This window comes from Urocitellus parryii, chromosome 1, assembly GCF_045843805.1.
Source record: "Urocitellus parryii isolate mUroPar1 chromosome 1, mUroPar1.hap1, whole genome shotgun sequence".
NCBI lineage: Eukaryota > Metazoa > Chordata > Mammalia > Rodentia > Sciuridae > Urocitellus > Urocitellus parryii.
This window is the reverse complement of record NC_135531.1, coordinates 104,333,859-104,350,327: the sequence shown is the minus strand read 5'-3', so window position 1 is coordinate 104,350,327 and position 16,469 is coordinate 104,333,859. Positions and strand designations below refer to the sequence as shown.

At 51.7% G+C, this 16,469-nt stretch overlaps 1 protein-coding gene across 2 annotated transcripts in view; it reads right to left on the bottom strand.

Moving 5' to 3' along the window:
- Nucleotides 1-16,469, bottom strand: part of Synpo (synaptopodin) — a 36,805-nt gene that overhangs the window by 10,935 nt on the left and 9,401 nt on the right. The window lies entirely within an intron of this gene.

Here is a 16,469-nt window from a genome sequence, read left to right as displayed (position 1 = left end):
GTAGGGCTGGGGTTGTGGCTCAGTGGCAGAGCACTTGCTTAGCATGTGTGAGGCACTGGGTTCAATTCTCAGCACTGTATATAAATAAATAAAATACAAATCCATTGACAACTAAAACATATTTTTAAAAGATTGCTGACCCGTACAAAAGAGCCCCAGGAGTATTTTCTATGTGCCGTTGTCCCTCCCTCTCTTTCTCTCTCTTTTTTCAGTACTAGAGCACAGGAGATTGAACACAGGAGTGCTCTACCACTGAGCTACACCCCTAGCTCTTTTTTATATTTTACTTTAAGAAAGTGTCTCCCTAAGTTTCCAGACTGGCTTTGAACTTGGGATCCTCCTGCCTCAGCCTCCTCAGTCACTGGGATTATGGGTGTATGCCATCACCCCCGACTCTATGTCCCTTTCTTAGGTTCCTTTACACTTTCAAGCTCATGGTAATTTTCTTTGATCTTATAGAGTTGCCACTAACATTTCTTTATAGAATAGGTGATACATTCACATTTCATTTATAAAAATAAAGACATAAAAATGGTCTTCAGTGAAAAGCATCCGTTCCTGATTACTCCACATCACAATCACAGAGCCACTGTCGTCTGTTTCTTCTATGTCCTTCCAGGGTTACTTCCTGTTTTTATCTCAATGGTCATTTAAAAATTCACATATTTTAACACTAGAAAAGTATTAAATCAGGCTAATTTAGCAGGGACCTCACTAAAACATTGCATCCTTTCATTTGCCCACCACGAGACAAACGTTAGTTGCCCCTGTTTTGCAGAACAGAAAACCAAGGTTCGGAGACTTGTAAGTAACTGACACCAAGGTCACACAGCTAAGGGTGGCAAAGCTGGAATCAGTTCACAGCCCACGCTCGAAGTCCCTTGGGAAAGCAGGAGGGGGACAGATCAGTGCGGGGTGCAGGTCCAGTCTGGGGCTGAGGTCAGGGATCAGGCTCACTGTGGGCAACCATTTCTCTTTCTCTCCCCAGTGCCCACTTGGTATCCAGTCAGTGCTCAATTTGTGCTTGTTGAACAACGCACGAACAAATGGACACATGAACAAATGAACCGACGGACAGATGGATGGATCAGCCTGTGGCCAGGGTCATGGGCTTTGTCAATGGCTGAGAAAATTCCTTCCTCTGTCACCCCTTTCCCCGATACTGTGGGAAGCTAATTAGTTCTTGAGGAATGTGACCCTGCCCTCCCTCCCACTTGCCCTCATTAGTGCTGGCCATGACGTGCTGAGTGGGTCTCCAGGGACAGTCTTTCTAGGCACCCTGCCAGCCTGGCTCAGAATTCCAGGACTCTTGGGGCTGCAAGGGCCCTTAGAGAAGAGCTACTTCACTGCCACTCCATTTTATAGATGGGGAAACTGAGGTCCAGAGAGTAGCCCAGGGTAGAGCCTCTGACTCTGGAGTCAAGGGGGAGGCCAATAGAGGATCTATGCTGGTTTCACTGGGTCCAGGCCAAGCAGCCACAGGCTTTGAGGCCCCAACTCCTTCTTCCCTGCTTCCCTTAAGGCCTGGATCTCCCCCACTTGTTGGACACTGTGAACACACACAGCCCACCCCACCTGCCCACGACACCTGCGGCCCCTGGGAGGACTTCTCTCCTATTGTGTCACCTCATCAGTAAAAAATGAAGGGCTAGAGCGGGGGCCGTAGCTCAGTGATAGAGTACTTGCCTTGCATGTGAGGTACTGGGTTCGATCCTTAGCACCACATAAAAATAAATAAATATATTTTTTTTAATGAAGGATGCAGTGGTGTACGCCTGTAATCCCAGTGGCTCAGGAGTCTGAGGCAAGAGAATTACGAGTTCAAAGCCAGCCTCAGCAACTGCAAGGCACTAAGGAACTCAGTGAGACCCTGTCTCTAAATAAAATACAAAATAGGGCTGAGGATGTGGCTCAATGGTTGAGTGCCCCGGAGTTCAATCCCCAGTACCCCACTTCCAGCAAAAAAAAAAAAAAAAAAAATGAAAGGTTAAAACCAGGCTCAGTGGCTCATGCCTGTAATTGTAATTCCAGCTACTCAGGAGGCAGAGGCAGGAGAATCGCAAGTCTGACGCCAACCTGAGCATCTAAGCAAAACCCTGTTTCAGAAAACCAGAGGGCTGGGATTTAACTCCATGGTAAGAGGGCCCATGGGTTTAATCTCTGAGACCACAAAAAAAGAAAGAAAACAAGGTCCAGCTAGGATGCCCCCTGGGGAGCTGTAGTGGGGGACACCAGCCACACAGGGGCCATGAGAGGCTGCTCTGCCCATGCAGGGTCTGTTCCTGCTCTGCTTGGAACCCAGACCTCCTGCCTGAATCCAAGCCATTTGCTAGCTGTGTGACCTAAGCAGGCTCCTGCATCTCAGAGCCACAGTCTCTGTAACTGAGAAGGGGGGTGAAAGCACTTGATGTCAGTGTTGGAAGGTCACATGAAGTCATGAATACCAAGGGCTTAAAGTCATCAAGCCCGGGTGGACAGAGCAGAGGGCTCATGCCACCCTGGGAAGAGTTGGCAATTGGTGACCCTACTCTACTCCCTGAAAGGGGTCAGATGTGCTTCTAGCAAAGAAGATTTGCCTTTGCTAGGATACCACAGCAGGGGATCCCAGAGTTATGGGGAAGAAGAGTTTCACAGAATCTCAGTGGCAACCAGCACAGGGTCCAATTCCCTCACAATTTCTGCATCTCCCAAAACACACCCCTTGACATGGGTTCCCTATCCTAGGGAGGTGCTGTCCACCCGTGTACATTCTTCGGTAATAAACTGCCACTCACTTCCACCACTAGGTGTGTCTCCGCGCCCCCAGCACCACACAGATATGAAAGCTTTCTCCTTCCAGCCTGACAACCCTTGCACACATTCACAAATTCAAATCATAGGACAAGGTCAGGATAATCAAGTTCCACCAATATTTCTTATGACCCAATGGCAATGACAGCAGCTAAGTTTTATTGGGCACAGACTGTGTCCCTCTACACATAGTATTTAATTCTCCCAACAATCCAATCAGGTACAAATGTGTTACTATGCATGTTTTAATGATAAGAAAACCAAGGTTCAGAGAGGTAAAGTGAGCTGCCCAACATCACAGAGCCAGAAGAGGAGTAGAGCTGGGTTCACACCTGGCTCCATATGGCTACAGAGTGCCCAGCTCCTGACCGGCAGGTCCCCACAGAGTGAGACTCATGAGAAGTGCTTCAGGGTGGGAATCTTCAGACCTCCCAATGGTCTGCATCTTTCTGCTTTTCTGCTTCAATCTCATCCCACAGGCCGGCTCTAAAAGGCCGTGGATTTAGAAAATCCTCAAATGCCAGAGTGTGACGGGCCCTCAGGAATAAGCTTGTCCTGGGAGGCTCAGAGGGACAGGGTCACAGAGGAGGACATGCGCTCAGCACCCAGGTCTAAGTTGGGCTTCACGCACAGCCCAAATGCTGCTGCTGACCCCTTCCCACACCTCTCTGAGCTTGTAACTGCCCCTCAAGGCACTGGACTGAGACAGGAGGAACAGCAGAAAAGGTCAGAGGGAGTGAGCTCTGCCCCCCAGGACAGCTCCCGCACCCCCACACCAGTCTGCAGTGACTGCACAGAAAAGGAATTCAGCAGGAGGTCTGGACCAGGCCCAGCCAACAAACCAGATGATTTTTGCCACCCTGCACAAACAAAGCTGAACGAAGGGGGAGGGCTTGACCAAACACAGCCACCCTCAGTCCCTTGTCCAGGGCTCCAGGGAGCAGCTCCATCTAAAATTCCCCAGCCTAGGGAGGGGAAAAGGAGGAACTAGGGAATGCAATTGACCAAATTATGTTGTGTGTTTGTACAAACCCGCAGCAATGAAGCCCACGGTCATGTATAATTATAATGCACCAATAAAAAAAAAATCTTTAAAATTAAAAATATAATTTAAAAAAATTCCCCAGACTAGGGAACCTGTAACAACAGTCACCTGGACCAACACTGGGCTCCCTAATGTCCGAGAGGCAAGAGAGGACCAAGGGCCACAGGAGACAGACACCTCACTGAGCCCTCAATCTGCCTGGCTGGGGCCTGCACCTGTGTAGGTCATAAGGTCTCAGCCTCTGCAGGGCCAGGTTGGGATGCTAGCCCTTTAAAGACTCACCCAGGATGTTGGATCAGGCCCTAAAGAGAGGAAGGGTGGAGGGCAGATGCAAGGAAGAGCTACCTGAGGTCAGCAGGCGGGGTCCAAGAGGGTAAGCCCCCAGGTGGGGGAGAAGTAGATAGCCCCAAGTGCTGCCCTAGGAGGCCTGCAGCAGTTGCCCAGTCACCCGACCTCACGACGGTGCCCTTCATACTCCTGGCCTTCCAGCCTTCCAGCCTTCCAACCCCAAGAAATAAATACTGGTCATTCTCCCATGTTGCACATGAAACCCAGGCGGAGGTACCTGCCCAGGGTCATTCCACTTATACGTCGCAGAGCTGGAATTCAAAACGCAGAAAAGTCTGGCTGTGAAGTCTCATGTCTTAACCACTCTGCCTTCCAGACCAGCCCAAGGGAGGAGCATCAAGAAAGGCTGCAGGGCTCCCGGATGATGAGCTGCACAGCCCTGTTTCCTCATCCCATGATGGATGCCTTCGGCTGTGCCCTCTCCCCTGAAAACTCAGCTGCCTACAATAACTCGTTTGTTCTCTCCCTTCTTCCTCTCAGTGGGAGAGCTGAAAACTCATTCTTACTAAGGTAGAAATGACTGATAGGGTATGAAAAACTAGTGGAGTGGAAAGACCATGAGGTTGGGAGTCAGGAGACCCCAGGTTCTAGTTTTTCCCAGCAGAGACGAGAGCTTTCTCACATCCCTCTCACCCTCTGCGGGCAGCTGCCTGTGCCGCCCCTCACTGAGGCTGCCTGGATCCAGACCCTGAAGGAAGGGGGTGAGGCAGGGCCAGGGAGGCCAGGGAGGAAGTTTGGACAGGGAGAATTAAAGGAAATGCTTCTTCACACAGCTGCCGTCAATGGAAATGTCCAGGCCCAGGTCGAGAGGGGCAGACAGGGAGCCAGAGGTGGGAACAGAGACTGGCGTGGGGCCGCCCATTGTGGAGTCTTGGCAGCAGGCTGGGTAAACAGGCTGGGTAAGCTGCTCCCCTGGTGGGATCAGGAAGGAACCAATGGCTGGCCTCTGCACAACCTCTGGCTTGGCTGGGGGCAGGAAGATGAAGAGGCCTGAGTAATGGCCTGGCTACCTAGCCAGCCCCGGCCGGCCCCGGCATCCTCCCCACCGAAAGGAGGAAATGACACATTCGCTGAGCCCCAGGAGCTCTCCAGCCCGCAGTGGACAGGGGAGTGCAACCCAACTGAGGCCAGCAGATGGCCAGATCTCCTTGCTGGAGAAAACTGCTACTTGGGTGGGAAGAACGGCAGGCACAGGGACACAGGAGTGGAAGTGGGGAGCCCAGCCTGGCCACCAGAGGGCTGACGGAAGTCACCCGTATGCATCCCCCTTGATGCCCAAAAGGGAAACTAAGATCAAGAAAGGGATGCCACATGCCCTGAGTCACACCCCCAGCCACAAAGGCACCTCTGAGTGTTCCTCTTACTCACTCCGGCTGGGTCCTCCCTGCAGCCCCGCTTCCCCCTGGGTGCTCCCGCCGGCTGCAGAGACTCGGTTCTCAGGGCCTCCAGGAAAGGCGCCCAGTCACCCAGTCCACGAAGAAGAGAGGAAAATCCCACCTCGACAGCCACACGGAGAAGCTGGATATGACTTCTCTCCTCCACAGATGACTCAGCCCAGCTCTTTATCAGGAAAACTGATTTTGCAACAGCCTTTTAAATGGCCTCTCCACCCCCAGCCTCTTCCCCCGCCAATCAACCCACCCCACGCAGCCAGATTCACCTTCCCAGCTCCACTCTTATTTCTCTCCTGCTCAAAACCCTTGCTGTCTCCCCAGGACACGGGGGATCGGGGGATCGAGAAGGGGTCCAGCTCATTCTGACATTCAAAGCCCTTGACGTCAGGGCCTGCCCGGGAGCTCACTAGCGCACTCTCTGCGCCCTAAGCAATGGCGGAGGGAGTTCACAGCTCAGCATTCCCACGCCTGCCCTGGGACTTCCTGCCAGCAGAGCACCTTTTGCACAGACCTCCCCTTCTCTGTTTCACATTCTTTTTATGTACCCTAATCCCCCAGCCTCCCAAGTGACTCAAAGGCTACCGCCCCTTCCCCAAAGCCTCCCCTGACCACCCATGTTTTATCCGCACCATTTTGTGCATCATTCATTTTAGTTAAAATCACCCTTCAGGCTGTGCTCACCACGTGCCAGGCCCCATCACAGGCCCATGACTCACTGAGCAACCCAAAACTGGCTCAGGGGGCACAGTGACTTGTTCAGGGTCACACAGTCTCAGAGGCACAGTTAGCTTTCAAACCCAGAATAGTCCATAGAGCCTAGGGCCTGTCCCATGGCCTGCACCGCGTCTCCAAGGTTTAGCTCTGTAGCCATTATGATCTGGATCTTGGCCACCCCCTACCCCCAATAGACTATAGGAGCCTTGAGGGCAGGGTCTCAACCATCTCCCTCCTGTATCCCACCCATCTCCCATAGCCGCTTGCAGAATAATAATGAAGTTGGTCGGGATGACGGTAGCCAGCGTTTTGGGAGCACCACATGCTGTAAGCGAGGGGTTCAATGTTTTTCCTCGAATCCTCACAGCAACTCACAAAGGCACTTGCTTTACGGCCGTTTTAGAGAGGAGGAGGCCAAGTGCTGGAGAGTTACTAACTCATTCAGTGTCTCACAGCCTGCAAGGGGCAGAGAGCTGGAGCAGGGACAGTCTGATCCCAAGCTTGGGCACCTTCCTTCTGGAGAGCTCTGCCTGCAATGTGCACTCTCCCCACTCACCTGTCCCAGCTGCCACCTCTTCCAGGGAGCCCTCATCAATCCATCCAGACTCCAGCAGGAGTGGGGCTCAGAGGAAACGGCAGCTCAGAAGCCACTGAGGAGGGCGGCTGGGTCTGGTTGGACTCTTGGCTTTTCTCTGCTGACAGCGGAATGGGATCAAGGAGGGCACAGATGGGGGAGGAGGAGAGACAAAGATGTGGGGTCCCAAATCAACGCAGGCTGAGCTGGGGGCTATCCCTGCAGGCGATAAGCACTGTCCAAACTGCTGGGTTACCAGGACCTGCCTCAGTGTCCTGGCCAGGAACCAGGAGTCAGGACCAGAGCATCCTTCCTGCCTGTTCTGCTGGCTGAATCACTAATACAATCAGTAGATTTTAGAAAGTTAGAAACTTAAAGAGGCAGTTTCAGTTCTAGGCAGATGGCAAACTGGAGGTCGGTTTCCCAGAAGGCCAGTGTCAGAGCCCAGCTCCCAGCTCCCAGCTCCTTACCGGCCCTTTGGATGCCAGGCCTGCCTCCAAGCCCCCTGCTATTGTGTTACTCCTCCACCCCAGATCCCTGGAAGCCTTGGGAGACTAACAGGACTATTGCACTCCAGCCTTCCAGAGAAGACACACCATCCAGGACTTGCAAAGGTGGCAAGCCAGGGCAGAGAAGAGGTGGATTCCCTGAGTCTGTGTTTCTGCCAGGAGCAGGCCAGAGCCTAGGTCATCTCTGAGTCCCCACCATTGTCCCAGGGCCCAGCACACTCTGGGTCCTGCACAAAGATGTGACTCTTCCCCTTAGCTGTGCCAGCCCAGGGCCAAAGCCAGTCTTCCTTTCTCTAACTGCCCCCAGAGAGCAGAGGTCTTTACCAGGAAGGCTTCAATAACTGCTGACTAAATTAGCCACTGGGGAGGAACACTCCCACATCCAAAGCCTCAAACAGCTTCACAATTGCTCCACCATTTGTCCCTGGAGCCTGATTCTAGATCCTTCAAGATTCTAGACTGGAGATCTTGAGGATGGTTCTTCGGGAAGGGGGAGCAGTGGTGGTGGTGGTGGTGGTGGAGAGCACCAAGTCTGAAGGTGGAGAGAGAGATGAAACCTCAAGTTGCTGTGTTGGACCTAAGAGGCAGAATGTTCCATAAGGTGCCAGGAGAACATGGAGTCCCAGAGGGAAATTAATTAAGAGGGAGCAATCAGGAAGGCTCCCTGGAGGGGGCGGCATTTATTGCAAGTCTTGGAAGATGATCTAAGGAAGCATTCTAAGCAATAGGAATAGCGCTGCAGGGGCTGAAAGGCTCTAGGTAATCCCCACACTTCCTTACCCACCCCCATTCCCCAAATCTAGAGCAGCTGGAGAGGAAGGGACCTTTGACTGGACCACGCCCATCGGGTTTGCGCAGAGGCAGAAGCAGAGGCTGAACGGGGTGAGGCAGGCACAGTTGCACCGGGCCATGAGTATTGCAAGGCCCATGCCCCGAACCCAGGCGCACCATGTCCCTGCCCTGGGTCTCCGGGTGGGTTACATAACGCCCACTGCTCCAGACTCCGAGCCCGCGGGACCCTGCGCCGCCTCCCGTCTCCTGCCATCTGTCTCGGCCGCTTCCTTCTCATAGAAGAGGCCGCTGTACCGCCGAAAACGAAGGCCAGCGCCCTGCGGTAAATTCCCCACATTCCTTCCTCCCAGAAAAATAAATAACCCGGGAGGAAAAAACGCAGGAGGAATGGTAATGATGGCCCAAGCCCGCTGGGGACGAGCGCGGGCTCGCGGGGCAGACAGCGAGGGGGCCTGCGCCCTCCTGGGACGCACTTTCTCAAATGTCGCTGGAGCACCGACTCCGGCTCCGGAGGACGGACCCGCCCCCTCGCCCCGCGCCCCCGCGGGACCCCCAGGCAGCGCTCGTCCTCTCCTGGTCCCAGCTCGCTCGCACCTGCCAACGAAGACCCCGGCTTTCTTGGGCGGATGACGAGGGGTCACCCTGGGCAGACGTGGCAGGGGCCCGTGCCTCCACTTCACTCAGGCTGCTGCCTCCGTGCGCACGTCTGTGCGTGAGCGATTGCACCATTACCGTTTGTCTGATGTCTGATTTTATCCTGGCGTGCTGCTAGGCAGGGAGTGCGCTTCTCTCCCTTCTGCATATGAGGAAGCTTGAGGCTCAGAAAAGTCGGGGAAATCACCAAAGTATTTGGCCAGCGAGTTGAAGGCGGGTTTCTGGGCGCCTGCCTTTCAGGTCCTATATCCCTCCAACTGCCTACTCCTCCCTAGACAGCCCTCCTTCACCAAATTCAACCTACATGCAGCCTTTCCCCTCCCCTCTGTGGTTCAACAGGGCACCCCATTCAACCTGGTTCACCTCTGTGAATCTCAACTTCCCCATCAGTAAAACAAGAACAAAACTATCTGCTTAAAGAGTGGCTACTGAGCAAATGAGATGCAGACATGATTTAAAAGTATAAAGCACTGTGCACACCTGAGGGGAATTTCAACTTTGGCCTTTTGCATACCCCTACCTCTGCCAAGGCTGGGGCTCTAGCTGTCTCCTTCCCTCTCTCCTCTTCACCAGCTGGGTCAGGGTCTGTTCTCCCAATTCTGTTCACATCAGTCACCTCCTGGTGTCCCCCCATCCCCCCACCCAGACCGCCACCATCCCTCACAGCATCTTCTGCACAGGAGACCTCAGCATTGACTTCTATCTGGTGTGCTGTAAAGAGAGAGCGTTTTCTTTTGAGTCCCTGGCCCCCAGGGGCAGAACCCGGAGGGACTCCTGGGAGGGAAGGAGCAACCTGTGCTGGCTGGGGGACCAAAAGGGTCCCCTGGTTCATCACCAACCATCACCAACTGGGAGCTGGCCCTGCCCCTTCCCAGGAGTTCTGGTCTCTCCCGGAAGGGCTAAATCATCCAGTCCTGCTCTCCCCTTTTCCCTCAAACTATAAAAGAAGACTGGAGGTCAAGACATTTGGTTCCACTGTCTGTCCCTATCACAGTCTGGATGACATTTGGCTAGTCCCTAAGCCTCTTTGAGGCCCAGTTTACTCATCTGTTCAAAGGGACAATTGGACTGAACCAATGAGTCCCAAAGTATGGTGTCCTCTCTCCTCTGGTGAAAGCAAAAAAGATTTCAGGTGGAATCCTAACATTTAAAAGCCTTGATAGCTATATAAGTTTCAAATGCATATTGGAAAATATACACCAAACCTGTGGTCTCAGGTATATTACTACTGCGGGGGAGGCTAAAGTGGATATTTCAGTAACAAAATTAGACAACTTAAAGAAAATAAATCCAGGTGGTACATGGACTCATTCATTCAACCCATAGTTACAACAACTAAGCGCCAGGCACTGTTCACAGCCATGGAGAGAAACAGATCCCACCCCCCAAAAAAAAACAATCTGCTTGTGCCAGTAGGTACAGAAGTGGCACACACTGTAATCCCGGTGACTTGGGAGGCTGAAGCAGGAGGAGTGCAAGTTTGAGGCCAGCCAGAGCAACTTAGTGAGGCCCTAAGCCACATAGCAAGGCCCTATCTCAAAATCAAAAATGTTTAAAAAAGCGCTGGGGATGTGGCTCAGTGGCTAATCCCAGGTACAAACAAATAAATAAATAAATGCCTGCATTCTAGTAGGGGGCCAGGATAATAAATGTATGGTTAACTCAGAAGGCAAATGCTATGGAGAAAAAGAAAACATGGATGGAATGTATGTACGGAGTGGGAAGTGGTTTGTAAAGGTAGATACAGTAATCAGAGTTGTCCTCACTGAGATGGCACATCTGACTGAAGGACCGAGGAAGGTGAGGGAGTGAGGCATGGGCACATCTAGGGGAAGAGAGGCAGGCGGAGCAGCTAGCATTAAGGTCCTTGAGGCAGGCTACACCGGGCAGATTGGAGGATGGTATGGCAGTGGAACACAAATAAGGAAAGGGGGTTCTCTAAGTGGAGCTTTACTTCTGCTCTTTGAGATCCGTAGGATCCCCTTGGGTTGCATCCATTGGCTCTCTCCCTCTCACTTTCTAATGCTGGAGAGACTCCAGCCAGCAGCAGCACAGCTCCTCTGCACATGTGCGTATGCGCAGAAGGGCTGCTTGCGTCAAGCCTGCCTTACATGCATGTGTACACTACACGGCGGGAGCAAGACGCACACACATACATGCGCACGCTGAGCACCGGAGGACATGCACATGGAGGAACGTGGGTATAGTGCATCAGGTGCCCACCTGTGGGAGGGTGCCTTTTCCCTTCTGCCAGCCTGCCCTGTAGACAGGTGGCAAGTTCCCAGACAACAAGTGCCTCGAGGGCACATGCTACTGGAGAAGGGGAAAGGGTGGTGTGGCTTCAAATTCCTGTCTCAGTATCTCTGAACCTCAGTCATAGTCTCCCTTCCCAGGGATCCATCCAAATCTTCCACCTAATGCTCAAGGGATCCAGGGATCATGCTGCTGAGGAGAATGTCCCCTTTTTACCCCTACAGCGATGAAACAGGATAAACCATGTGAAATGCCTAGCACAGCATTGTAACGTTAGCAGCCACCTTCAAAGTCTCCCCATTCCTTTAGATGCTTGGGGACAGCTGAAGAACAAGAGGAAAGGATCAGACCAGGTGCTGGAGGCCTGGAATTTAGCCTCAACCTGGGCTCCAACTCAGTACTTGAGGCCTCCCTGGGCATGTTCCTTCCCCTCTCCTGCTCAGACCAGAAACTCACAGGTGCATCAGAATCCCTCAGTGGATTAGTTCAACATGCAAATCCCTGGGCCCCAACCTAGGCCCATGACAACACAGGATATACATCGGCTCTCACTGGCCTTTAGAGTCAATAATTTTATAAATAATCTATAGTAAGTGAACACATCTGTGTGGTCAGCACATAGTAAAACTCCATAATGTTAACAAAACACACATTGAATAAAATATATTGATAATTACATATAGTAAATGTATGCTGTTCTTTGAATACATGCAACACTTTTGTAGTTTTCCTAGCACTGTTTATCTATCAGAAACAGAAGCAGAAGCTGTATGTAATGGTGCATGCCTGTAATCCCAGCTACTTGGAAGGCTGAGGCAAAAGGATCACAAGTTCGAGGCTAGACTCAGCAACTTAGTGAGACCCTGCTTCAAAATTAAAAAAAAAAAAAATGAACGGGTCTGTGGATATAGCTGGGTGCTAGAGCATCACTGGATTCAATGCCTAATATCACCAAAAAAAGGAAGGAAGAAAGGAATGAATGAATAGAGGCAGAGGAGGGACTGTCAGACTGTTTTACAGACTAGAAAACTGGGACAGAGAAAGGCCAAGGAAACTCCCCAGGATCTCAGCACCCAGGGACACAGGTCTTTGACTCCCAGCCTCATGAGATGTGCACCTTGGGGTCTCATACACTCACCCCCCTATGATTTTGACCTCCAGCCCACAGCACAGCAGACCCTCCATCCAGGCTCGTGAAAACTAGACACACACAACTTCCTCAGCAACTCAGGATCCACTAAGAACAGGACAACCTCAACCAGCTGACTTCCCTTCAGCAGAAAGGTCCCTCTCATGGGGCAGAACAGGGGTTCCCAAAGCCTTCCCTTCACACCACCATTTGATCTAAGATACTTGTTTTGTCCTAGCCAATCTGAGTCCCATCTGATCATGAGCGGTGGTGACTGTGAGCAAGCCTTGTGTATGCTGAGCCTCAGTTTCCTCCTCTGTAAAAGGGTCTCCTAATTCCTGCCCTCCTAAGTGGTTGCACAGACCAGCTGTGCCAAGTGCCCAGCATCAAGCCTGCGCACACGCAGTGGTGATGACGGAGCACGCTGACTCGCTGGCTAACGTGTGAGCTTCTGGAAGGCAAGAACTTTGTTTCATTCATCGGGGCGCCCACGCCTGCTGCATGTAACCCCTGCTCCATAAACATGTGCTGAGTGAATGAAAAATGAAATCATGTCACCAAGCAACTTTCTCCCAGTCCTAGATAACCATTCTATTTCATTTCCCTGCTTAAGGGCCAAGGAGGGAGGGATGGGCTGTGGGTCCTGGGAAGTTGCCCTCCCCTCCCTCCGAACAGACGCACTGATGAAGGCCATTCTGTGAGGGCCGTGTCCCAGGAGGCCTGAAGGTAACCCCGTTGACTCAGAGGCATAAATAATGCACTAGTATGTTCTCTGCTCACCACCCTGACACTCTAAGAATAGCACTGGCTACCCTTTCAGGGACTCCAAAGGGAAGAGGGCAGGACACCAAGATGGGGACAAGCAGGAAAGCTGTCACTGGGCGGTGGACTCTCACACAGCCCTGCTGCAAGTGCACCTACAAACTCCTAAGACAGAGAGCCCTGGAGGTCAGAGCCAAGAGGGCTCTCAAAGGCCACCTGGGCAGGAGTTCTCCCAGGGGTCAAGAGAGGCCCAAAAAGATGCTCCCGCCCCCACAGTGTTTATCTTTTCCTCCTCCTCCTGATGCTCTTCCTAGTAATGTCTATGCTTCTAATTTACCCCTCCTCACTCCTGGGATGAATATAGAGTGGCTAGGTCTCCTCTTATGTGTTTCGTATTAAACACTTTGGAGAGGGAAGATTGTATGGATTTTAGTCTTTTTTTTTTTTTTAAGTTTAAAAATGACTGGCCCAGGGGCTGGGGTGGTGGCTCAGTGGTAGAGAGCTTCCCTCGCATGTGTGCGGCACCAGGTTCAATCTTCAGCACCACATAAGATAAATAAATAAAGAAAAGAATGACTGGCCTAGAACAGTGCTCCTCATAATTTAAGTACCTAGGAATTGCCCACGGGTGTTGTTGAATTGCACATCCTGATTCAGGAGGTCTGCGGTGGGGCCTGATTCTGCATTTCCAACAACAAACTGTCAGTGATGCGGACACTACATCCATGGGCCACATTTGAGTACAGAAAAACCAGGGTACTCCCTGTTACAGATGGGGAGACCAAGGCCCCTAGAGAAAGGAATATGGCCAAGAGCACACGGAAGAGCTGGGCTCAGTACACAAGCATCTGGACCACCTTCCCAGGGCTTTGGCTTCAGGGGCCCTCAGCTACCAGATGTCATTATTCTGCCAATTCTTGAGGCCCAGAGAGGGACAGGGCTTCATTCAAAGCCACACAGCCAGTGTGTGGTGACACCAGACCTCCCTGGCATAGCTTAGAGCCAAGAGCTTTGCTTCAGGCCCACCCAAGCTCAATGGGAGCACCATCTGCCTGGAGACTGGGCAGGGGTGGAGGAGAGGAGAGGGTGCCTGGAGAGTGATGAGCCTCAGGCCCAGAGCCAGTGGGAGGTGGGTGGGGCCTCCAGTAGGAGATCTGAGTGGGGCCCGGCAGCTGGGCATGGGGGAGCCAGCTGGCTCAGGCGGGCTCGTGGCATGCTTCCTCCCCGTGCACGTGACAGTCTATTTTTTTAATCGGTAGCCTCCCCATCCCCCAACTCCCAAAGAGCCCTGTATCAGGAGTCATGCTTTGGCTGAGATCAGGGCCACCCTGGGGATCATTGGAAAGGCACCCCAAGTCCAATCTCTCCTTGCTTAGCACTAAGCAGCCTGGAATGCAGAGCAGGTGGAGCAGGGATGAAGAGCTCCCTCCTCTGTGTGGCCTTGACTGGTCCCTGGACTCTTCGGCCTCAGTTTCCCCTGTCTATACCATGATGGGGCTATGCCAACCCCCAGGGGAGCACTATACCTCGAGCGTTCGAATCTACTCCAGCCCCATAACATTAACAATGCTCACTCATCAGGCCCTGGCAGGGCCTCCCATACTCACAGTGCCCACAGGGCACACTTAATCCTCACTGACCTAATCCTAGGAGAAGAGGGGAAGGGAAAAAAAGATGCTGAGCTGGTTCAAATGCCAACCTCAGAGCCCTCTGCCTCAGACCTAGTGAGTTTCCTCCTTCCAGGACCTGCGGAACAGAAATGATGCAGCTCAAGAACGCTGTGTGTTCTCAAGCAAGAGACTTGGTCTCTCTGTCTTTGGCACTCCATCTAAAACAAAAGAGTTTGTGTAGTATACTAGTGGAGATCACAGCCTTTGGTGTCAGACAGCCTGGATTGGCATCTGGCCACTTACTAGCTGTGTGAGCCTGGGAGCTCACTTATCCAACCTTTGTGCCTCAGCTTCCCATATATAAAATGATGATAATGCAGTACTCACCTCATAGAGCGGTTGATGTGTAAAGATCTTGGAATAGAGCTGGGGATATAACTCAGTTGGTAGAGTGCTTGCCTTGTATGCACAAGGCCCTGGGTTCAATTCCCAGAACCATAAAAAAAAAAAGAGATCTTGGAATGTTCATGGCACATAGTAAATAACAATAACTACAGAAACTGTGGCTTTTATCTATGAATAAAAGTAAAGCCCTCCTTGGAGATCTTTAGTCTGTTAGACATTTTATTCTAGAGGATTAGGTACAAGGGTCTCAGGGAGCCCACTGTCTTGTATTGCTTATCCAATTGTCCCTTCCTTGAGCCCATGTTTTCGGTGCCTTTCACACCTGTGATCGTAAATCCTTACTGCCAATTTCACAGCAGCTCAGAACTGAAGCCTGAGAACTAAAGGTTTGCCCAAGACCACCAGCCTGTTAGCCATTCCTGAGGCTCCATCCAGACCCCTTCCCGTTGGGCTCGTGTCCATCCTCCCGCCATCAAAACCTGTTCCTGGAAAAACATCAAAAAGTAATTTACACTGAGATAGGATGAGTCTTGGGCCCCAGTCCATCTCCTCAAAGGATTGCTATTTTCATAGAGATCAAAATATGATAATACTATTAACAAGGAGCAGCTCATTTTTAAAGCATTTTCACTCATTTCACTTTTATAACAACAGTATAGTACAATCAGAAAAATGAGAATTTATACCCCAATTGATTCAAATGTATAAATCACCAAGATCATTGTAATGTCATGTGTAGCTAATAAAAAAATTAAAATAAATAAATAAATTTAAAAAAAACAGTATAAGGGTCTATTATTGTCTCTGTTTTATAGATAAGGAAACAAAAGTCCAGAGAGCTTACATAATGTGCTCCAGATCTCTAGCTGACCAGGACTGGAAGCCAGGGGTCCTCCATAGCCCTTGTGCATTAACCTCAGGGAAGTGGGTAACACAGGAGCGGATGGACTCTTGCTCCACCTGCTGCACCCTGGGAGGCTGGGAGGCAGGGCAGGACAGGCTCAGCCCAGTACCACACCAGCCTGCCTCACCAAGTGGAAAAGATGAAGCCAGGACCGAGGAATTCCAGGCAGCAGCCAGTGGTAACGGTTTCATTCCAGAGAGAGAGCTTTTTGTGAGCCTCTGGAATTGCAGGGCCTGGGGGCCGTTCCCAGATTGACTCCTCCTCTGGCCACACTGAGCAGCAATTGAACCCCAGTGCCCTAGGACAGGGCATCGTCACAAAGGACTCTGTACACACACACACTGGCCTAACTTGCAGAGACTTCCCCTAGGCCCTGGGTTGAATCCCCAGCACCACAAAAAAGATCTCAGGCCCAACTCCTTGGGGTCTGCAGTTGACAGCCTGGGGAGTTGGGGGATATAACCAACACCCACCCACTCCCATTAGGCCATTTACCACCCTCTGCCACACACTTCCTCCCAACCACACTCCCTCCCATTCTTCTGGACCCCAGGAAGCCTTATCAGCTTCAAATACCATTTAGACT